The 24565-nt window shown below is 46.3% G+C and overlaps 1 long non-coding RNA gene across 1 annotated transcript in view; it reads right to left on the reverse strand.

The window, feature by feature from the left end:
- Window positions 1–13859: 13859 nt before the first annotated feature.
- The window catches only part of LOC108534439 (uncharacterized), a 216657-nt gene continuing 205951 nt past the window's right edge, over window positions 13860–24565 (reverse strand). Inside the window, exon 3 of the long non-coding RNA XR_001886974.1 lies at window positions 13860–14589. This is a non-coding gene — a long non-coding RNA (uncharacterized LOC108534439). The remainder of the gene's footprint in view (window positions 14590–24565) is intronic.

The following is a 24565-nucleotide window of genomic DNA, read 5'->3' on the forward strand; positions in this document are numbered from 1 at the left end:
AGAATATGCAAATTGCCTTTCTCTTCATCAGGACACAAAGAAAGAAATGAGCCCCCAAAATATCTCTCAGAAGTGATAAACACGGGTTTATCATTCCATTATCCTTGACATTTTTCAGGGATTAAATGTCTCTGGCTGGGGCATGTTATTATTTGAGTATTACTAGCCCTTTAAGAGCCCCGACACCTCTGGAAAGCAGCCCATGGAGCTGCTTCAGCGCCGAGTGGGTCTGAGCTACAAGAGGGTGACCACTAATTCTAATTCTAACCTCAACCTGAATTTATGAGGTCCTGCTGGCACGCAGAGGGAGGGCTGGAGGGGCCAGTCAGGTTCGTCAGCTGGCCCAGTGGTGTAAGGAGCCGTTGGATTGGGGTTTGTCGCATTGACTGGGACCCTGCCCAAAGCCGAGACTTTGCAAGATTCCCCTGTTTTGCACAACCCTGTGGTAGTAGCCACATCCTTATTGTGTAAATTCAGGTTTAACCACAGAACAACCAGCGTATGCCTTGTGAGATGAGGAGGAGCTTAGCCCACTGAAGAGTACTTTCTTTTAATAAGGAGAGACAACTTCAAAAAAAATTGTTTTTCGGAGTCCCTAAAATTTCAGACGAGGACACTATGAAGATTTTGAGTCTTGCAAGCTGTGTGATTAAAATGATCAAGTGATTAAAATGCTGTTTTAATGCTGTTATAAAACGGTATTTTAGTTTGGACACATTCTTAGAAAAACTCAGACTCCTTCCGCAGAAAAACTGACACAGCAATTTGTAGAGGGAAGTCACAGGTGTTCCATGGACTGAATCACTACACCGGGGATTTTTAAAAGCTGGATTGAGGGAACAGCGGATGGTAGAACGAATCCTTTATCTTGAAGATATACAAATTATATAGCCTGTAAGATTAATGCTTTTGAATCATAAAAAATAAACACAAAATTCTTGTGGCTTGAGTTGCATAAAGATAAGCAATTCAAAGTTCATATCTTTAATGATAGCGTTTTTTCTGTCATAAGTAAAGACTGTGTCAAGGAGTTAATGCAAACACATTTCTGCCCACCATCCTTATATTTCCCCTTTCTTGCTAAAATTACCTACTTCACAGGATGTGAGAATTAAATGATATGTGTCACTGTGTTTAGCACCAAAGAAACACTAAATAAGTATTGTCAAGTTGAAATCTGAATAATGCTTTTCTTCTTCTCCCCGTCTTCCTTCTCCTTTCCCCATCCTTGCCTGCTTTCTTGGTGCTTACTGAGAACTGGCTGTGTCCCCTGGACTGGCGCAGAGGTGGCCTGGCTCTCCAGGAGCTTTGCTTATTCACTTACTCAACCAGTATTTATTGAACTCCAACTTGTACCAGACTGTCTTCCAGCCTTGGAGACTCAGTGTTGAGGGTGAAAAAGTCCCTGTTTACATCCGAGGGTTAATATACCAATACATTAATCAATCCATAGTGTAACGTTGAGTACTATTAAGCGCTTCAAAGAAAGACAAAGAAGGCTAAAGGGATGGAGAATGATGGGAGTGAGTTGGAGGCTGTTTTACATGGAAACATCAAGAAAGCCTCTCTGGGAAGGTGGCATTTGGGCAGAGTCCTGAATGAGGTGAGGAGGAGGCCCACGGGAGGATTCAGGCAGAGGATGGGGCAGGGGCAGAGGAAACAGCATGTGCAAAGGTCCTGAGGTGAGCACAAGCTTGGCATGGTCTCAGGAAAACCAAAAGATCAGGAGGTCGTGGTCTCAGGAAAACAAAAAGATCAGGAGGGTATGGTCTCAGGAAAACAAAAAGATAGTGAGCTGGGAGAAGGTTATCACATAGGAGCCTGGAGGCATGGGGTCGGGGAAGACCACATAGAGCCTCATGGGGCATGCTGTGAAATTTGTTCAGATTGTATTCTAAGATTGATGGGAAGCTATTGGAGGGTTTTGAGTCATTACATTGTTTATGTGCTTTGAAAGGATCTTTAGCCACTGGAGAGTACAGAAGGGCAAGAGCAGAGGCTCCAACCAGGAGGCTAGTATAGGGATGGAGAAGCAGTATAACAGTGGGGAAGGCTCCAGGGCCAGACTGCCAGGGTTTGAAGCATGTCTCAGCCATTGATGAGCAGCATGAGCATGGACAAGTTAAATAACTCCCCTGCACTTCACTTCTGTCGCCTATCAAATGGAGATGATAATAGGGTTACCACATTGTACAACTCTAGAACCTCCCCCTGGAGTCCAACGAGTGCAGCGTGAATAGCACCTCTCAGAGCTGTGCAATGCAGCGGTCTCCATCATGAGCCCTACCTTGTGTTACCGTGAAGATTAAGGCATAACACACATGTAAAGTGTTTAGAACAATGTCTGGTACCCAAGAATAGCTCAAAAATATTTGTTATTATTTGTAGCTGAGGTGAGAGAGGATGGTAAGTGGATTAAAATCGTTACAGTGGGGGTGGTGAAAAGTGATAAAATTTGAAATGAAATTTGAAGAAGGAGACTGTGCTGGTTCCCAGGGCACAACCATGAACTCAGAAACACATCCTTGCCAGGACTTCTAGGTGAGTTTCCTAATATAATTCTATTTTGGAGCTGAATTTCTCAGAATCTTCCCTACCAGGATGTTTTCTACCTAAAACGATGAGTGGATGTCGTACATATTTTATAGAGTGATTATGAGAGTTAAACAAGATCTTGCATGTAAACACCCTAACTTAGTGCCTAGTACGTCATAAGTTTCAGTGACAGTTAGCTATTATCATCATCATCATCATCTGAGCAGCTCAACATTTCTGCTTAATGCAGGCACATACCTACAACTCCACAGAAGAGAGATCGCAGCAGTTTCCCCTTGTGAGGAGGGCTAAAGAGAACAGAAGCATTTGGAAATGCAGGTCCTGAGGCCACAGTGTCCCTAAGGAGGCCCATTGTTGTGCCCTCAGACACCCTCCATGGCCCTCAAAAGGCTTGGATAAGAACGAGCCCAACCAGGAAGAGAAGCACTGGAACCTAAATGAAGTCATAAGATTTAAAAGGCAAGATTCACCTTTATTTCATTGGATTTACCACATATAGAGCCCAAGTCAACCATTTAAAGTTATGAAATTTATGTTCTATTCCTTTTCCTTACCTGCTTGGCCCTAATGAACCTCAAACATGAGTACTGGTGGTGGCAAGGGGACCTTGGCAGGCCCAAGAGATGCAGACACCCAACTGCTCCCAGGCCTTCCTCAACACCACCCCTTTCTGCTCTGCCCCCCTGAAGCCATAGGTACTGGTCACATTGCTTTCTGACTACTCACAACACCACGAGGTAGCATCCCTGTTTTATTTGTTCTTGGATGTATGAGTCATATAATTCCTTCTTCAAAAGTCGTAAAGGTGAGACTGCAGCAAATAACTCCACATAAAAAGAGAGCGCCATTTTCTCAGCCTCAGGCTTGGTAATGATTCCTGCTGTGAACCAGTCATTATGGAAATGACTCAGTCTTTCTCTCCTGTGTTAATAAGATTTTACTGTCTTTGGTCCTGACACAAACTGGCTGAGAGCAATGTGGGGATCACAGAAGCTGTACCAGAGTGTGTCACTATGTAACTTTTCTTAACTTACCCAAATACCGTGTGGATAGGAGCCATTCCAGCCCATTGCCTTCCTTCCGAGTTGGCTGTATTCTTAGGCCGGTTCTCACAATGGGTATCTGCTAGTCTCTTTCCTTACCTGCCAGGAAGTTGAGGCCAAAGTTCTCTTTTCTCTCTAAAGGCTAATCAAGCTGTAAAGATGGTTAGTGGGCTGAGCTCAAAATAAGGCACCTGAGCTCTCTTTGCAACTCTAACATCCATATCACTAAGCTTCTTCCTGGGGGTCCCAGTGTGAGATCTGACCCAGGCCCAGATGGCAAACAAAAGCTATTAGGGTGACTGTGGGACCTTCTGTGTCTTTTTCTGGGTTGAAATTATCCTTCTGGAGTACATCTGGAGATCCTGGCCATTTAGAAGCCATGCAGGAGCTATTCATTTATTTGACAGACATTATTGATCGCCTGCCTAGTGCTAAACAGCACTAGGCATTGAGGACAGAGAGACAAAAGGCACAGCTCCTAATGTCAGGGACCTCAAGGTGTCGTGTAGGGGACTGATGAGAAAATGAACAATGTGAGTAGTTTGATTAGCGCTATAAAATATTTTGGGAGCTACAGAGGCATTCAAGGAGTACTGATCACACTGGTGGTCAAGAAAGATTTCCTAAAGGAAAACACACTTACATGACCTGAAGGATGTACCGGCACCCTCTAATCAGAGAAGGGTGAGGAAGGAAGCAGAGGGACATTTCTAAAGAGAGAAGGAACAGCACATGCAACAAAGCTGGCTAGCTGTTACCACTAACACCCATTTCCTCCTTCCTGGTCAAATAGCTAGATGATACCTCCCAACCTCTCTTTCAGCTGAGGATGCTACGAGATTGCGTTCTGGCCAATGGGAGGTGTACAGAGATGCTGGGTGTTCTGGCCCACAGGATCCTCTCATGTGTTCTCCGTGTGCTTCCCTACCTCAGCTAATTAGGAACAGATAGAAATCAGATCACAAAGGGCTTGTGTGCTGCCTGAAGGAACTCCATATTACAGTGCAGGTAAGAAGCAAATGAACATAGCAAAGGGCCCATACTCAGTGTTTAGAAAAATGGAGGTGGCAGGATATTAGAGACAAGGCTAAACTTTACCTGAGCTTAAGAGATCCCCTACCTTTTTGTTTTCCAAAACACCCCCATCCTTTTGTGTTCCATGGCAAAATCGCAAAGGACCATCCTGCCCTCCAATACGTCAAGTAAGACCTGCCTCCATCCTTTCTAGAGATTCCTGTGAGACTCCCTGGTTTACCTGCCTGTATAAAGCCCCAGGGCCCCTTCATTTTCTTTGAGACATTCTCCTTTCATGAATATTCTCCCTATTGCAATACCCTGAACAAGACCATCTCCTTGATGGCCTGGTGCATTTTGTCTTTCACGTGAGCACTGGATGAGGAGTCAAATCTTCTAAGTGAAGCTCTGCTTCTACTTGAGAGCAGACTTCCATCCTGCTTTATTTTGCTTTGGTTTTTTTGGGACAAGATCTTGCTCTATCACCCAGGCTGGAGTGCAGTTTCGTGATCAGGACTCACTGAAGCCTCAGGCTCGGGTGATCCTCCCACCTCAGCCTCCTGAGTAGCTGGGACTACAGGCACGTACCACCATGCCTGGCTAATAATTTTTTAAAAAAATTTTCATAGAGACAGGGTCTTGCTATGTTGCCCAGGCTGATCTTGAACTCTTGGGCTCAAGCAATTCGCCCGTCTTGTCCTCCCAAAGTGCTGGGATTACAGCTGTGACCCCCAACATCCTTAGCCTCTGCTTTATTTTTCTTCAACACATCTTATTGCATATTAGTTATCATCAGTCCTCCATTAGAATAGAAACTCCCTGAGAAACAGGCTTGCCTTCCTGACCACTGTATGTCCAGGGCCTAGCACAACTCCTGGCACGTAGCAGCTGGTCAATTATTAGGACAAATCATGGCTGGGTGACCTGATCCCAGACCATCTGAGCTTTCTACCACCCTCCCTCAGCACCTCTGACCTTTCTTGCTCTCCACTGTTTCTCTCCCTCTTTCTCCATGTCCCTCTCTGTCTCTTTTGCTCTAATTTCTCTCTGCCTGCTTCTCCCCCTTTCTCTTTGTGGATCTCTTTCTTAATCCCTCCCTTCTTGCTTTCCCCTCTCTCCTCCTTGGGCCTTGGGCCTGCTGTTCTCTCGTAGCCCTTCGGCTCCTACTTTTCAGCCAGATTGTTTATTGGGAGGATATGGACCCAGGTGACAGAGCACCAGCTGTGGAATAAGGAATGACCCAGCCATGTCTATGTTTGTGTCTGTTGAGTCATACAACTTTAGCAGCTTCGGACATTCGTCTGCTCACAGGCTCCTTGAAAGTTAAAGATTTACCCAGAACTGGCCAAGTCCATGTTTTGGTAACAATCAACAAAGTGATCTATAAGCCTTGCTCCAAGCAGATTGCTGAGTGCTGAGAAGGAAAACAGAACCCAGGTGAGGAACCTGCCTTCCAGGAGCTTCCAGTCTAGTCAGCCAAGGACGTGAGGCCCACACACAGTCTTACAGGAAACAGAGAACAAAGACAGGTAGAATTCGGGGTGTAGGCTGTATAAACGGTGGGGTCTGGAAAGGATTGGCCATTGCTAACTTTGGAACTTCGAGACAAGTGGTCTATGTGTGAATGATGAAGCAGGGATCAGGGGTCTGACCGCAGACAGGAAAGCAAGAAGTGAGGGTCAGTGAGTTGCAGTGTCCTGTCGGTAACTCCTTCGGCCACTGTGCCCCAAGTTTGCCTCAGGGGGCTCCTCTCCTATCAAGGCCCCACGCTGTGTCCTTCTCATCCCATCATCAGACTGAGTTAAGGTGCAGGACTCAGTGAATGGAGATTTCCTCAGAACACAGAGTTAGAGCTGATAAGGTGGGCAGCCAGGCGTGGCTGCACCGAGGGGCACCAGCAGTTGCGTCCTGCAGCTGCAAGCCCGCTCTGAGTTTCTTCACGTGGAGACTGCATCTCAGTGCATCTGGAGTGAACTCTCTAGTTTCTCAATAGCTATCTGCTGAATTGATTGAGATACTAGGAAATTGTCTGAAAATCGTGATGAATAAACCCTGCAGTATGGCTGATGCCTTGCCCTCTGCAGGCTCAGAGAGTTGCCCAGAAGGAAGCACAGCTCTGAGACACAGCAGGAGGTGGGCGGCCAAGTTGAGCTGAGGGCAGAAAACGGAGGGTCGTGACTTCGTGCTGGTTGTGGAAACTCTGGGCTGATGGCAATCCATCCAGTGTGAAACTTGTTTATACTGACACAAAGCTGAAGGGCACTTGGCATTCCTTTAGTTGCTGCTTTTATAAATAGAGGGGCCTGAAACTTCCTGGGAAATGCTGGGAGCGTCGTATGGCCCTAAGGTGGCTCTTTGCGGTGCTAATGACTCTGGGGAGGCAGAGAAGGGAACGTATATTTTCCTGAGCACTGGCTCATTTATAAATGTGGCAGGGGAGGTGGCAGTAATGAGTAAACTGAGTAAATGTTCTTCCCAGAGGATGATTCTTGGAGCAAAAGGATTTGAGGGAGGAAGGAAGCGATTAGCAGAAAAGGGCGTGGGAGTGCGTACGGAGCATCTCCCAAATTCCTTCAGGAGGCAAGCTCTCATCTTACAGTCTTGTTGACTCCTGTCCTTGCTCCCATCTAACCTGGCCCAAAATACACACTGAAAATCAAATCCCCCCAGGAAGGCCGGTTCGTTTAGTCACCCCTTCCTTATCGCTGACGGTCTCCTTTCTCACATTTCACTCCCATTACTGACTCATAGGTTTGTCTCAAAAACTGTAGTTTTTGCACCTTGGGAAGATAATTTTGTAACCCTATACCTGCTGTCTAGGTCTGGCCTGTGTGCTGTTTGAGTTGGTGTGTCTATGACAGAGATACCAACAATGTTTGAAGCCAAAGTTCATGGCCCGGGTTAATGGATATTTAGGGCAAAGGCCCCAGTTCCATTTTCAGATCTCCCTCCCCCACCAATTAGGATATTTAGGAAATATTTAAATGGCAACACAGCAATGATTAACTCGATTTACTTCTGTTTCTTTATTTTAAAAAATAGTATTATCCAGGTTTCACATTTCAGTATTAAGATGCCTTAAGTTATTGAAATTTCAATTGTAATAAAGCAATAAAATAAGTCCTAGAGGCACGGGAGTGGGAAGGGGCTAATATCTCTAATATTTGTTGACCATTCATCTGCGCTGCCAGGCATCATGGGTGCTTTGCACATGACATCTTAATCCACCTAGAAATGGGGTGTCAAGAAAGTGTGATTTACTCTCATTTCAGTTGAAGGAAGTGCGGCTAAGTGGCATGTGCAAGTTCACACAGCCAATAAAAAATGCCATCAGGACCAGAAGCCACATTTGCAGGACTTCAAAGCCAAGGTTCTTCCCACCAAAAAACCAGGGTGCCTTCCTCTGCCACTGGAGTCCGCTGGACCAACCAGCAGCACAGGCAATGGCTGTTCCTTTTGGCTATAGCATCAATGCAATATATCTAAGTTTGTGTGTTTGTTTGTTTGTTTTTGAGACAGAGTCTCACTCTGTTGCCCAGGCTGGAGTGCAGTGGTGCGATCTTGGCTCACTGCAACCTCCACCTCCCAGGTTCAAGCGATTTGCCTGCCTCAGCCTCTGCAGCAGCTGGGACTACAGTTGTGTGCCACCACATCCAGCTAATTTTTTTTTTCTTTTTTTTTTGATTTTTTAGTAGGGACGAAGTTTCACCATGTTGACCAGGCTGGTGACAAACTCCTGACCTCGTGATCTGCCCACCTCAGCCTCCCAAAGTGCTGGGATTACAGGTGTGAGCCACCATGCCTGGCCCAATCTATCTAAGTTTTTCTGTGGAAAAGTAGAATTATCTGCTTAACAATAAAATACCTTTTAGATAAAATTGCATTATGGTTTTCAAACTTCTTGAATCCATATTATTTATTTCTTACCACAATCCTACAGTGTAGGTATCGTTATTAGGGATTATGGTGAGTATCTGCTATTTTTACCAGCCCAGCATCCACTTCTTTTTCTTCTGGCACCAACAGATCACCACCCTTAGAAGATCACTCTTCCTCCATCCTCAGTCCATGTGATTTGCCTAGGGCTGATCCCAGTGACTGGCTCTAGGAGTCTAGACCCAAACCTGGCCAGTGAGGGCACTGATCTCTGATTGGTTTAGGGGTGAGCATGGCCATGGTGACCAATCAGAGGAAATGAGCATCAGCTCCCAACCTTTTGCAGAAACAATAGGACATTGGAGCTTTCCTCTTGGTGGTGGTGCAAAGCTGGCAGGAAGTGCTGGTTGCTGTCTTTGCCTAACTTGGGGAGAGCGAGTCTGAGAATGGAGGTAATCAAGAGGAGAGCTGAGCTAAAGAGAGGGAGGAGACAGGTCCCTGATGACATTGTCTGTCATCCAAATCCAGTAGTGCTCCAAGTCCAGGCTCTCCTGGAATTCTTAGTTCATTAAACTAAGAAAATTTGCCTTTGTTTAAGCTGGTTAGAGTTGAATTTCTGTCACTTTGTTATATATTATTCAAATTATTGCTCTCTACTGGCAAAGGAAATTTGGTTGAGATGACTGTTTTTCTTAACTAAAACATCACAAATGTATAAATCTGGAAAGGAGACTTTATTTCTTATAAAGGGTTACAGCCTGCAAGGTGGCCATCTGCAGGCTGGGAAGTGTAGCCTCTGGCAAAGACCAAAGGCAGGCACTTTGAAGGAGGAGGGTTTGGGCAGGAATTTAAGCTGAATGGGTTGGCCAAGTACACATATTCAACAGGTTATAAGAGGAACTGTGAATATTCACGAAGGTGGTCCTGACACATGCATATTGAACAAACATGCATGTAACATACAACCTGTGTTCACCTAGGGATGAAGACTTAACATTTAAATGTGTTACAATTAGGCCCTAAATGTCAAAAGGTCTTTTTAGGATGCGAAGGCACTCAAGTGTGCATCCTCTGTAAACTGGCCAGAGTCAGTCAATGGTTGGTGGTCTTCTTATCAGGAGAAAGTTACTGAAATCAGTCTCTTGTCCAATGAAAGCTGTAGTGATGGCTTGTGGAACAGGGGGTCAGTTAGTGCATGGCAATGGCTGCAAATTGTTTTACTACTGTTTATCTCGAGGCCAGTGCTTGTTTAGCTGCTAGAGAAAAAGGTAAACCTTGTGGCAGAGAATACAGTTTATTCTTTAAGTGTAGAGGTGAGTGACTCAACCCTTGTCTGGCATGGCCCTAGGTCCTGTTTGTAATTTGATATTTTATTGCCACGAAGAGTCTGTTCTGTCAGTCTTTTAACATTAATGCTGCTCGATTCCTTCTAACCCATAAAAGGGAGGGGCCATAATGAGGCGTATCTGATCTCCTGTCAAGGCTCGGTTTTTAACATTTTCTGAGGCCTCCTTGGACAAGAGCGAGTCCATTCCGTCAGCTAGGGAGCTTAGGATTTTATTTTTAGTTTATAGTTTCATCCTTCCCAACCTTCTTAGCCATATATGAATTGTGGATTCTGGGGATACAAGAAGCATCTAGCCCCAGAGATGTTTCTTATTTTGTCGTAGAGTGGTGGAGTGGGTTGCTGATAACACAAGGTATTATGAGCTAAAATTGAAATCCACTTTCACTTTCTCTGTCTTCTCAATTTTGCTTTCATTTGAAAGGGTGTGAGACAGCCCGGAGAAACTGAAAGAATTAGGAAGAAGAGGGGAGAGGTGGTGTTTGGGGACACTGTTGGAAGGCAGACATAACCTGCATGTGCAATGCACATTAGGCAATATTAAATGTGACCCTAGGTATGTGTTGAGAGGTCAGAAATGAAAATGCAGTTTTAGGCAACCTAGATAAAGGTGAGAGGTGAAAGGTCAAGTTTCAGGAGTCTATGTGTCAGAGACATGTGAACCAGAGCAACTCCATCTTAAATAGGAGCTGGGTAAAATGAGGCTGAAACCTACTGGATTGCATTCCCAGACGGTTAAGGCATTTTAAGTCACAGGATGAGATAGGAGGTCAGCACAAAATAGAGGTCATAAAGACCTTGCTGTTAAAGCAGGTCACAGTAAAGGAGTCGACCAAAACCCATCAAAACCAAAACGGTGATGAGAGTGACTTCTGGTCATCCTCACTGCTGCACTCCCACCAGCGCCATGACAGTTTGCAAATGCCATGGCAACATCAGGAAGGTACCGCTATATGGTCTAAAAAGGGGAGGCGTAAATAATCCACCCCTTATTTAGCATATCATCAACAAATAACCATAAAAATGGGCAACCAGCAGCCCTTGGGGCTGCTCTGTCTATGGAGTAGCCATTCTTTTATTCCTTCACTTTTGTAATAAACTTGCTTTCATTTTGCACTGCAGACTCGCCCTGAATTACTTCTTGTGTGAGATCCAAGAACCCTCTCTTGGGGTCTGGATCGGGACCACTTTCCTGTAACATATGCAAGGAAAGGAATGCAGAGGAATGGAACCGAGCCATGGAACAGACATTTGGGGTTGGGGAGGAGGAGTTAGCAGAGAGATCTGCATAGCTCTTACCCTGCTTAGCACTAGTGCTGTTGAAGGTAGAACTCACAGCATAAGAATTCACTCTGGAACATAGAATAGGGTGTCTTTAGGTGTATATATATACATCAATGTTCAGAAAATGCAGACTCTTGTCAAAATTATAAAATCTGCTATTCTTCCATAATTTATTCATTTCTTTTGCAGTTGAAGAAAATGTATTTAGGGCGAGTTACCTTTGGCATGTTTGACCACAATAAATAGTTTGGGTTTTTAAAACAATTTCAGAATGTCTAAGAATTAAATTTTTTTCTGTGTAATTTTGTACATGTGAAATTTAGAGTCAAAACATCACAAAACGCCCTCCAAATGATAAGGCCAAAATATTATTTTAGATCAGAGCCTGGTCAGCCTTTTGTGTACACTAGAGTCTTTTGATTATTTTGAGAAGTCTGTAGTCTTGAAAGCACATCATATGAGAAGATAGATACTGATATGGAACTGCTAACGGAAACTTGTATGTAAGAATTTTGTTTATTCTGGCTTCATAGAGCAAATCCTTGTTCGCATAGAATAAGAGAGAAGAAAGAGGCAAGGGGATACATTACGTTTCTAAGTTAAGTGCAAGCATCCTGGATATTGTAACAGACTGGGAGTTGTATTAGAGTCCATTTGATTCTCAAAGCATTTTGCAGCCTTCGTTAGGCAGCACCCTGCCTTCCACGTCACAGGCTGTCACACACACTTGTTGAGGATGATGCTGGTGATGTCATCAGTCCTTTTTCAGCAAAGTCTCCTGAAAATAAAGCTCAGATGGGCTGTGCAGAGCTCCGGACCTAGTCCAGAATCAAGCACCACTTTGAGGGCAGGGACCTGCCCAGGGGTGCTGCTGACATTTGAGATGGAGTGGTTCTTCACAGCACAGAAGTGTTCCATCACTACGGGACACTTAACATCCCTGCCCTCTTCACTAGATGTTTGCAACACTCCCCAATCATTGCGATAACCATGACACTATGGACACCCCTACATTACCAAATACCCTCTGAGAGATACTGCCCCCTCTTCTTAGTCGGTAACCGGTAGAAGATTGCCCCTTTGGTTCTGAAGATGTTAGCTTTGGAAACCTCAAAGGCTTAGGAAACTGCCAACACTTGAGATCTGCTAACTTAACCTACCATTAACCCACCATCTATTTCTGCCATGACCATGTTACTTTCATCCTTTATAATTGCCAGGCAGAAATAACAAATACTTTGGGATATTGTTGCTCATGACCACTATCCACCCCAGACTTTCCTATCAAATCACATGCAAGTGCTTTAAACCTGCTGCATTAGAATTAAGGCTTTGAGTTATTCACTGGGAAGGAAAAGTTCCAGAGGTTCAGAAACTTAGGAAGCAGTGTGGAGCCCAAGCGACCCAGAGAGTAGCAGCTCTTCTTTAGAGCACATGCAGCTTCTGAAATTCTTCTGGGTGTGCATGTTGAAGAAAAGATGATCCCTCGGCTTGTGCAACCGCCTTTGCAGTTGCTCCTTCCTCTGAAGAGCTCACCAGGAAGTCTCTCCGGGCGCCTTCTCCACACTCCAGACTTCCCACACTCAGCAGCACCTCCACCCTGACCCTGTCTGCTTCCAACTAAGTCGTTTCACTTCCTGTTGTCTGGGGCAATCAACACATGTAAACTTTCAGAGCTGAGGTTTTTTTTTTGGGGGGGGGGGATATTTTGAGGAATTGTTAGGGGGATTTCAGTAGAAGACCCTGGGATTCCCAGTACTGTTCTGCTATGCTAAGACTATGAAGCTGTAGTCCCCTAGATATTTGCAAAGTCACACTGTCCTTTCCCTTGTTTCTGAGAAGAACAAAACCACGCAGCCGATAGCTGATCATTCCGTTTTCAAGTTCACCTAGGTCAGAAAACCACTGTGGGCAGTTGCTTCAAGGCAGCTTGTAACTGCTTCCACGGAAGTCATTGTTTATTTTTATTTTTTAAATTAATTAATTAATTAATTTTTTTTTTTGAGACAGAGCCTCACTGTCGCCCAGGCTGGAGTGCAGTGGTGCCATCTTGGCTCATTGCAACCTCCGCCTCCCAGGTTCCAGCAATTCTCCTGCCTCAGCTTCCCGAGTAGCTGGGACTACAGGTGCACACCACCACACCCAGCTAATTTTTGTATTTTTTAGTAGAGATGGGGGTTTCACTGTGTTAGCCAGGCTGGTCTCGAACTCCTGACCTCATGATCTGCCCGCCTTGGCCTCCCAAAGTGCTGGGATTACAGGTGTGAGCCACTGCGCCCGGCCACAATTGTTTATTAAGAACAGCTACTTGATCTTCAGGAATATAAATATTTAGACCACCAAAAAAATGCAAAGAATTCATGAAGGTCTCTAGAAATTTGAAAAAAGTAGTGTAATGGTGAAGAAGAGAACAGTCGTTGGTGTTCTGGATTAAAGTCCTAGCTCTACCCACCGACTGCACTGGACAAATCACTCGACCTCTCTTAGCCTCAGGAGTCTCAGCTATAAAGTAGGAATAATAATATTACTTATGACAGGGGGTTTTGGAAAGGATTATGTAAGATAAAATAAGTGAAGAATGGAGCTAATTCCTGGCATATAGTAGTCACTTAACATATTGTAATTATGATGATGGTGGTTTTCCTACAGAAAGAACGGACACTGGAGAAAAGAAAGGTTTTGTCAGAGAGGGGAAGCAGAAAGGGAGGAAAGGTGAGGCTAAAGAAGTAAAAGCATTTTTTCCAATTACAAATTTATTAACCCCTAAAATAATGTTACAGTTTCAGAGAAAATTAGGAGCATAGAAAACAATAAAAAAAAAAAAAAAAAGCTAAAGACTGTAGTGACATATATGTAATTAACTGAACAAGCAGTAAGAATTTGAAAGCATTTGAATTAAGATCCTAGAATTCATAGCAGGTCTCCCTGCCCACAAAGAAGGCATGTTAATCTGGATTCTTTAGAGATAATAGAGATGTCTTAAATTCCTTTGGGCGCAGTAAAATGGCCCTAGCTTGCACCAGCCCCATGGAAGTGTAGAGATTAAATTGAAGATAACCAAGCCCCTGTCATTCTTCCCACTGCCTTCTGGATCACCACAAAGAAATAAAGATTTGTCTTGTCAAAGAGCAGGAGAGCAGTAGCTCATGAGGCATTGTTGATTGACTGTTCATGCTTGAAGAAAGGTATGAGTGCTGTACTCAATTTTAACTTAAAAAAAATCTGAGACTTGTATTTCCTGTTAGAAAGCCCTGCAGAAGGGTGTGTCCAAGGATTCTGGAGAATTAATGACAGACATATGGGTAGCTTCTTAGCGACACAGGAGGAGATGAGGTGCACGTATGCCGTGTGTTGGGGCGGGTAATGGGTGCTTGGATTGAAACTCATCTGCTGTTTGCTGAGCCCCACTCCTCCTTCAGAGTCCCTTCAGGTTTCCATTTCTCCATGAAGCACTTTTAACACTGATCCACACTAAAAATAATGACAATAGCATATTAATAACAATAGTAATTGCCATTTATTTAATGCCTACCAGTTGCTAGGCACTATGCTAGGAGTTTGGCATATAATATCTATTTCTTAACAACGATCCAATCCTGAAAACAATCCAACAAGCTTTATGCACATTACCTCTGATTTGTATAACGAGGAAGATAAGTTTTATTATCCTTGCTTCACAGACAAGGAAATAGGCTTAGAGAGGCTGTGGTGTGCCGAAGGTCTCACAGCCTGTTGCAGACACAGCTGGCATTTGGACACTTTACTGAGGGCAAGGGTCTGGATGTGCACATCTTCTGTAGCCCTCACAGCACAGCCCTCAGTCCCCCTTGTTCTGCAAAACGTCCTCAGCAAATGTTATTTGATTACGTGATTCTGTCAAAGGCATTCAAATGAGAGTGCCTCCATCTTGAATAGGGGCTGGGTAAAATAAGGCTGAGACCTACTGGGCTGCATTCCCAGGTGGTTAGGCATTCTTAGTCACAGAATGAGATAGGAGGTCGGCACGAGATACAGGTCGCAAAGACCTTGCTGATTAAGCAGGATGTGGTAAGGAAGCCGGCCAAAACCTGCCAAAACCAAGAGGGCGATGAAAGTGACCTCTGCTCATCTTCACTGCTCATTATACACTGATTATAATACATTAGCATGCTAAAAGATGCTCCCACCGGTGCCAAGAAGTTTACAAATGACATGGCAACATCAGGAAGTTACCCTATTTGATCTAAAAGGGAGAGGAACCCTCAGTTTCCAGAATTGCCCACTTCTTTCCTGGAAAACTCATGAATAATCCACTCTTTGTTGCATATAATCAGGAAATAACTGTAAGCATACTCTCTGGAGCAGCCCGTGCCACTGCTCTGCCTATGGAGTAGCCATTCTTTATTCCTTGACTTTTCTAATCAACTTGCTTTCACTTTGTGGACATGCCCCAAATTCTTTCTTGCCCAAGGTCCAAGAGCCCTCTCTTGGGGTCTCCATCAGGATCTCTTTCCGGTAACACTTCAAATGAATACCTGCCATCTACACATAGGGGTGGTACTATGGTGCATGTACATCCTGGGGCTGGTATACAGGTAGAACCTGGATGTGATCTCTGAGAGAGCTCCAGGCACTGGCATCCACTAGCCACGTGCTGCCAGCAGCTGGGCTGCCTGCCTCTCACCGAACTCGTCCACATCCCAGAAAATGCCAGGGTTTAGAGCCGGAACTGATCACTCACACCATCTGGACCGTCCCCATCTATAAATCTACACATATAGGGTCTTTTCTGAGTGAGACTCAGAGAGCGTGAGTCAACCAAGATCACATAGCTAAAAGTGGCAGGGCTGGGACATGAATGCAGGTCACCTCCTAAACCTTTATCCCGCCCTTTTCCATGATACAACAGCAAGGCAGGGAGTGAGGGAATGTCAGAGCAGAAGAGGGCCCCTCCTGGCTGAGCTGTCCATGGTGGCGGTCAGTCTGGCCATTGGGCTGGGGTGGAGTGACACATCACATGCCTGTCGGTCATGCCCCACCCAGAACCACTCTGCAACAGCCCCAGGAGCATATGCAGGGCAGGCAGGGAACCAGCCTGTGGAGACCATTTTGTCTGCCTGGAGTTAAGCCTTGTCGGTGATTGACAATGTGGACCAAAGGAGGTCTATTTTCTGAAAGTTTCATTCTGCATGCTCCCTTAAAAACGCATTGTAACGTTCATCCAAGCAAACTACACGTTTGTGGCAGATTTCTCTAGATTATATTTGGCTTATTTTGCTTACTTCAGATTTTATCTGTTATACCTGTCTAAATATTCCAGAATAAACTACAGGTATGCAAATCTTGGTTAACTATTTAAAAATAGGGATACATGCAGTTGAAAATACTTTCATTTTACAAAGTGATTTTTAAAAAAGATCTGTACCAAGTTTCACAGATTCTCTGTTTTGTTCTTTCCTGGAGGAAATTACCCTACACAATAAAACTATGTTCCCTTCGTGTTGCCCCTTCCCTCAGAGTAGAGCAGCAAACCCTTGGGCATATGTTATGTGAAAGGTTCTGTGGCAGATAACAAAGAGCTATGAACACTCATCTCTGTCCTCAAGGGGCTTACGCTTCATTTGCAGAAAAACAACACCAGCTGGCAGGTATTGAATGCCTCTCGTGTGCCAGGCGGTATAGCAGGCACTTTGCATAGGCTATCGCATTGACTCCTCCTAATATGCTTGGCGAGATGCTACTAGTGGGTGAGAAACTGAGAGGCTCAGGGAGGTTTTGTGTTTTGCCCAAGATCACAGCTACTGTGAGTGGTCGGGCTGGTCTGTGTACGTGGCAGTCTGACTCCATGCACACCTACCTATTAAGTGCTACAGCCAGCAGGTGCCACCACTTAACAGTTGCTGCTGTGTATGGATTGGCTACTCAACAAGGGTGCAGACGCCTGGTAGATTCCCAATATCTTGCCTCTTTTGAATGCCCAACAGCCCCAGCAGTGTTGTGCTCCCAGTTGAGGTTGACTAAATGTTCTTTGACTGATGGCACAGGAGAGGGGAGACACGTTGTCTTGTGGTGCCCTAAGAATTGAGATGGACCTTATAAGGAATAAACTCTCTCAAATCAAGCCCAGGAACATTTCCTAGGACAGGCCTTGCCAAGCCTTGGCGAGGACCTGATCATCCAATGCTGCCAAGAAGCAATAGCTTAGATGTCATTATGGCTTATGGCCCATGTTCTCAAACAAGTTTACCTGTCGTACTGAAGAGTCGACTTTCAGTTCAGCGATCAGGAGCCCCCACATGCGGGTTCTTGCTTATGAACCCTGGGGCAGCAATGAGGGGAGAGAAGCTCGGAGCCCAGCCCGCCCTCAAATGCTGAAAGTGGAGCTCTGAGCTGTAATAAGGCCTTGGTCCTGGCACCAGATAAAATGTATGTGTGTATGTATATTTATGCATCTATCTAGCCTTTATTCATCTATATAATTAAATTTTACATTTTGATGATGAAGCCGTAGGCCCCACTGTACTTGTCTAGGAGCTGTGTTCTGCAGCTCCACCTGCAGCTATCCCCATGTAGATGTTATGCTGCTCAGGGCTGAGGATGGGGAAAGGCAGGAATCAAAATAGAGGGGCCAAGTCCATTAGAGGCTGGATCCACCCTGGAATATGTCATCTGTGACATTTAAAGCCACTAAAGGTATTTTCCAAAAGCCTTTAACATGCGGGTAGAGGGGCCTGGAAAAAAGTTATTGTGTTCCTTCCTTTAGCCTCTCTTTCCACCTGGTGCTTCCTTTTCCAAGAGGAAAAAGGGTGCTACCTGTGTGAATCGGCCAGGCCACTCTGCAGCCAAAGAATCCGGGGGCAGCACCACACCCAGGTCTGCTCTCCTGCACATTTATCTGCAGAGGCCCTGCACGCTGCTGGGGGGAAGAGGTGGGCTTTCTTGGCTGACTCATGCCGAGGAAGTGAAAAGCTCAGACACATTTGGTTCATCAATTCCTCCCAGGTCACAGCCTGTGCTTACTAACCCAGGCAGTGTGTTCTGACACCGAGAAACCGGGTGTCTCTGGGAATCAGCGATCTCAGATCTGTGGGTGACATATAGGACTTGATGATTTGATCTTCATTTCAAGTGCCAGCTGCTTTTTTCTCTTCTTTTACTTAGTTTTTCTTTAACTCATTAGGGAATTTTTCAGTAGGATTAAGTAAAATAGATTCCTCAAACTTGTTTCCAAGTTCAGATCCAACGAGGAATTTTCAACATCCACTTGCTTCCTTGCCACATACAATAAATACATACTATGGTCAAGTATTATTACATCATGAGATTAACGTCTAAGGTGAGCCTTGTAGAAATAGCATTGAAAGAAGCCCCAGATATCCTGGTCCTGGTTCTGGAGACAGGGAGGCATTCAGTCCAGGATTGGACTTTCTGCCCTTAAGGCAGGCCCAGCTCCAGGCTTCTCCCACCTGAATACTACAGACAGCTCCTAAGCCAGGAGCCCTATGTTGGCTCACGTACCCAGAACTTAAAGCAGACTTCTCCAGTGCTAGAGACAAATGGGAGGTAGCAATGCCTGAATAACTGACCCTTGATAGATTTGGATGGGCAGAGAAGGTCTTCAACAAAGTCATTCTTTCTCATCTCAGTGGTCTTTGAAGAACCCCTTCCAGCTGAGCTACTGTGGAGTGAACTCAGCATGGTTGAGCATTTATCGGAGCCTACCAAGTGCTGTGAGGTGCCAGGCCCTGCCAAAGTAAGGAAAAATGTGCCCAGTTCCTATCCTGCGTGGACTCAAAGGGTGGGCAAGCCTTGGGTTGATGATTTAGCCCAGGACAATGATCAGAGCACACTACTGATAAACGATTCACCAGAGCCCACTTTTCTCAGGGATGTAGTCTTGACGAAATCCTAAAGAAGCTCCTTTATCTCCAGCATGTTCTCTTGCTTTCTGACATTTCCTACCCACTGTGGGGTTTAAGGGGGCTGATGAGGGAGGGACACAGATACACAGGTGCTGAATGAGCAGGATGGTTACCTTGTGGACAACTGTGCTCGTCCTCCTAGGACCTGGGAAGGATGGTGTAGAACTTTCCTGGCACCGTCCCACCTACAGGAGAGGAATCTGGGGGATGTGTCTTACCAGTTCCCTCCACCACTGGCAGAGAGCATTCGCTCCCCGGAAAGCCTGGCCTGACCTGCCTGTGGCCCCAGAACATTCCTGAGGACAAAGAAATCCAGAGAAATCGCGGAGGCAGAGAGTCACAGAGGCTCAGGCCTGCGGAAGGGTGAGGGCCAGTGGACCTTGGCAAGGCATTGGCAGGAGGCGTCATGCTCCCAGGCCTGGCGGAGCTGCCTGCACCTCAGAGACCAGCCCTCCTGAGGATGAGGGGAAACAGCAGGCCATGTGGGAACGGCAGCATTAATACCCGACCAGGGGCAGAGGAAGGTGGAGCCAGCGATGTCAGCCTCTCCTCCCCACACCAGCAGGAGAAAGTGGGAGGGCAGGCAGAGGTGTTGTTTCAGGCAGCTCTCCTGACAGAACTTTCCTTATGAAAATATGTAAGCACTCAGGGAAATAGGTTTGAATTAACTTCACACACACAGTGAGGTTTCCTCAGTCCATACATGGCCTCAGCACAGGCTCAGAGTATTGCCCGCACAATTCCTGCACTGATGGACACAGGTTTAGCCGGTAGCAGGGACAGGTGCTGGGTGGGAAGCTCTCAGTTCCTGCTTTTCACCCCCACCTAAGTGTTCTCTGAGACCAGGCACTGATCCTGGCCCGCCTGGAGCCTGCTCCACACTCCGAGGATCTGGGAGCGTTTCCGTGTTCGTGCCTATCTGGCAGGCGGAGGTTTCTGTGACCTAGAAGCTGTCTGGGAGCCTGTCTGGCTCTGGTGAGCCTGCTTCCTGGGAGCTGCCCCAGTCTCCCCCCGTGTCTCATACCCACAGACTCAACAGGGACTTGGAAAATCCTGAGACCGCATCAGGGTCCTTGGCCCAAATTCACACTGGAAGTTACTCTGCCTGGCTCCTAGGTGCCAAGGAGTCTATTAATACTTATGAGCTGTTCATTAGCATTGGGAGAAACCAGCCCAAACTCTGGCGGGAAGGGAGGGTGTGTGTTTCTCTAAATAGTTTGGTGCTTGGTCAGCCATCCTCCTGTTTGTGAAATCTGTGAGGCCCCTCACCAACAGCCTGGGGCTAGAAGCAGGCCTCCAATCGAGCTGGTAGCAACCCCAGTGCCCTAGGTACTGGCCACAGTGAAGAGAACACTCGGGTTCGAGCCCCCTTCATCCTCAAGCCAGGAGGACGTTGAAGTCTCTGACCTGTCTTTGCAACCCCCTCCATTTAATTGTTAATTAGGAGACAGCAGAGGGAGGAAGGAAAGGTAAATGTTTCCCTTCTTGTCAAAGCAATCACTCTGCAGCTTAGCCACAGTTCTCTGACCAATGAGGAGCCCAGGTGAGTCCCCATTGGCTCAGAAATGGTGAGCAGTTCTTTCCAGCCCTGGCCTCCTGAGCCCCGGAAGCTTTCTTGCTTTTCTTCTTTAGGTGAACGTAGCCCTTTTAGGTTGAGAAAACAGCAGGAGATGGCCAGGCACAAAAAGTCATTCTCTAAAGATCTTGCCTAAGAAGAGAGAAATCAAAGCTAAACCCAGGCTCTGTATCAGATCAGGGACCACCTCTCATCTCAGCTGTCAACGCTGCTGTGGTTCCAGGCCTCTTGGATGAACTGGTTGGGCTGCCTGAGCAGTTTATTTCCAAAGGGTATAGGAGCCTCTGGGATAGAACTCATTCCAGAGAGAGAGCGAGGCATAGTGGGCCTCGCCAACAGTGAAGCGTCAGGTGTCCGAGACAAATTGTGATTGTGACTTCTGTGTGGTTGCCTCTGTTCTCCATCTGGTCCCTTGAAGACCTCATCTGGGTCACAGGAGAGAAAGGGCTGCCAGTAAAATACACAAACACACACACACACACACACACACACACACACACACACACATATATATATGATGAAATATTATTTAAAAATCTCAGCTTCGTCATGCCACCCCCCAACTGTGTGACTGTGGGCAGTTACCTCGCCTCTCTGTGCCTCAGCCTCCTCATCATTAACTGGTGATGCCCGCAGTGCCTGACAGGGCTGCTCTGAAGTCATCGGAGTTCATGTTTGTAAACTGTTCAGAACGTTGTAAATGCTAAATGTTACATAAACGAAACCCAAAGAGCCTGTAAGACAGGGCACAAGAAGCTCTAGTTTGGGACTGTCTGACAGCGCCCAAGGAGGCGAGCGAAGCAGGCCTCACGCCTCTCCACAGACCCCGAGAGGCTCCAGCACATCAGAGAGTAGCACCAGCTCAGCCCCTGTAGCACCCAGGGGTTCCTCCGCCAGCAGAGAGTAGCACCAGCTCAGCTCCTGTAGCACCCAGGGGTTCCTCCGCCAGCAGGGAATGCTCTGGGGACGCAGAGACAGCTGGGGCTGGAGTGCACATTGGAGAAGGGCCTGTGTGGGTAAGAGGCAGCTGCAGGTGGGCCGCTACTGTGAATGTAGCCTCGTCCACACCTGCTGGCTGTGAGGCCCAAGGGGCTGGGTCACAGATAGAAGCCCCAGCACAGCTCCATTCAGAGTCAAAGTCCATTTCCCTGTAGCCCCTAGGTAGCTCAGAGAAAGGTGAGGGTGGTCTCCTGGGAGGGGCCTGAAGCGCAGCAGTTCTCCTCACCTCACCTGTTACTCTGTTAAATTTAGTAGCCGAGTCCACTTAGGCCACTATAACAAAATGCCACAAGCTGGGTGGCTTGTCAATAACAGAAATGTATTCCTCACAGTTCTGGAGGCTGAGAAATCCAAGATCGAGGCACCGGCAGATTTGCTGTCTGCTGAGTGCCCACTTTCTGGTTCATAAAGGGCACCTTGCTGTGTCCTCACACAGTGGGAGGGGCACGTGAGCTCCCGGGCCCGTTTCTTAAGGGCCCTCATGACCTGATCACCTCCCGAGAGGCCCCACCTCCTAACACGATCACTTTGGTGGTTAGAATTTCACCATAAGAATTTGGGATGGACACAAATATTCAGACCACAGCATTTAGTAAAACTCCTTTGTTCTTTTGTGTTTACTTCTGTGGGGCTGGGCTTCTTCCTGTTCATGAATACGAATCCCAATCCTTATGGACTGTGCTCACAGGAAACCTTACTTCGAATCCTTTGGCTCACTTACGAGGATGGCTGTTACAACTGACAGGCGGAGTCTATGAAAAGCCAGCACCGAAAGGTGGGCCCTTTGAAAAGCAGCTGGAACAGGTGGAACAGGAATGGGAGGCCAGGCTGCCTTTGAAAGGAAGGGTGTTAATTAGGAACCCCTCATTTTAAAGAGGGGCTAGACCCCTTGCTCAAGACTTCATACGAGGCTTCAGAACTGGTCCTGCTGGCTCCCCCCAGCCTTCACCCCAGCTACCCTCTGTAATATAAGCAGAGAGCTAGGTAAAGAAGGAGAAAGAGGACAAGTGTTAGTCAATGTGGCATTCACAGGGAAAGGTGACTTCCTCCCCAAGCTAGGTGGAGACTTGGACGTGCTCTGAGACCGGGGGTGCCCTCTGAGTAGAGCAGAACGTGGTGACACTGGGAGAGCTCTTGAAGAACCTGACTTGTGTGCTGGGAGTTTGGAGGCACCCACGAACTTTGAGGCCAAAACCTGGAGATTTCTGAAGGCAGAAGGCCCGTGGGAGTGGCCTGGGCAGAGGAATGAGGTTACTGTCTGTCAGTTGCTTGGCAGTAAGCTAACTGGCCAAGTGAGGCAATGCCCTGCCCAGAGAGGAAGTTAAAGGCACAGGCCACAATGCTGGTCAAAGGGAGATATGGCTGCCCTGACGGGGACTCACAACAGGGGTATGGCTGGATACAGCTTCCAAAAAACCGTGCCCATCATTTATGATAAGATCAGTGCACCCTCAAAACTTCCAGGATCATATAGACCCTGACTGAGCCAGGGTGACACTAGAAACATCTCCCCACACAGACAGGTGGCTGGCCATGTTAGGTGGTCCCTGTCCCCTCCAGCCTAGAGACACTTAACCCACGAATGGGAAAGTGAAGAATAAGAGGACTGACCACACATTCTACCTCCCTCAAATCCTTCGCTGAGGGCTGACTTTCCCAAGGAGAGGGAAGAAATGAGATTTAAATTGGATCCGAGGTTGGCATTTTGAACCAGACTGGACTGGACACTGACTGAATGTGATTGTTAGATTATGGAATATACTTAAGACAGTCATTACAGGATGGGCAAAAGTGGTGACTGAAGAAAGAGAAAACCTTATCAAACTTGTTTCCCACCTACTTGAGACTCCTCAAGCCATTTTTGCAGCCATGAATTCTACAAACTTTAAGAATATGTCTTCCTTTTGAAACACAAAATTTGGAGAAACTTAAAAATGGAGTAAGAGTGGTTGCCTTGTTTGGAGCAAAGATCTGAAAACTCTGAAACATTCTTCAAGCCTGGGGAGCTGCTTCTGAAGATTTGTTGATGCACGGTTTATTCGTTTTCTAACGCTGCTGTAACAAATTATCACACAGTGGCTAAAAACAACACAACTTTATCATCTTATAGTTCTATAGGTTAGAAGTCCAACATGGGACTCACTAAGCTAAAATCAAGATCTTAGGCCTTTCTGGAGGCCATAGAGGTGAATCTGTTTGCTCACCATTTTCGGGTTCTAGAGGTAGCCAACATTCCCACCTTCCTTGGTCTGCGGCCCATTCTTCCATCTTCAAAATCAGCAATGGAAGGTTGAGACCTTCTCCCTGCACCACTCTGACTTCTTTTCTGCCTTCCTCTTCCACTTTTAAGGACACTTGTGATTACATTAGGCCCACCCAGATAATCCAGGATAATCTCTAGATCTTCAAGTCAGTTGGTTGGCAACCTCAATTTCACCTGCAAGTGTAATTCCCTTTTTCCATGCAACCTCACATACTTGCAGGTTCTGGGGATTAGGACATGGACAATTTTGGGGAGCCATTATTCTCCTACCACATGTGGCTTACATATTATTGTATTCAACTTAATTTAACACAAATGCATGCGATCCTCACAATACACCAGCCAAGATTCAATCACAAGCCATCACCTTGCCTCACAGGAGTAAGGAGAAGCCCGGCTTACTGTGAACCATGAAAGGGAGCAGCCAAAAGACTACTGGACATTGATCATGTCCACAGGGCCAAATGAAAGCTGTTCAATCCCACTTATGCCCCGAGCAGGAGAGCCCACAGGACACACGCCCTGCACTCACCCGCAGCGAGGATCTGAACTCTTGAGCTGCTGCCTGCCTCCACCCAAATGCTCTGCTGATACCAGCACTTACCCTTTCCACTGATAAACATCTTATCAGCATGGCAGGTATCTGGCTTTCAAAATCCTAGGTGGTTATGACCAGTTTGAGGTGCTACAAGATGCTGCTGACTTAGG

The sequence above is a fragment of the Rhinopithecus bieti genome, unplaced genomic scaffold (genome assembly GCF_001698545.2).
Source record: "Rhinopithecus bieti isolate Rb0 unplaced genomic scaffold, ASM169854v2 scaffold_11919, whole genome shotgun sequence".
In the NCBI taxonomy this organism is placed as follows: Eukaryota; Metazoa; Chordata; class Mammalia; order Primates; family Cercopithecidae; genus Rhinopithecus; species Rhinopithecus bieti.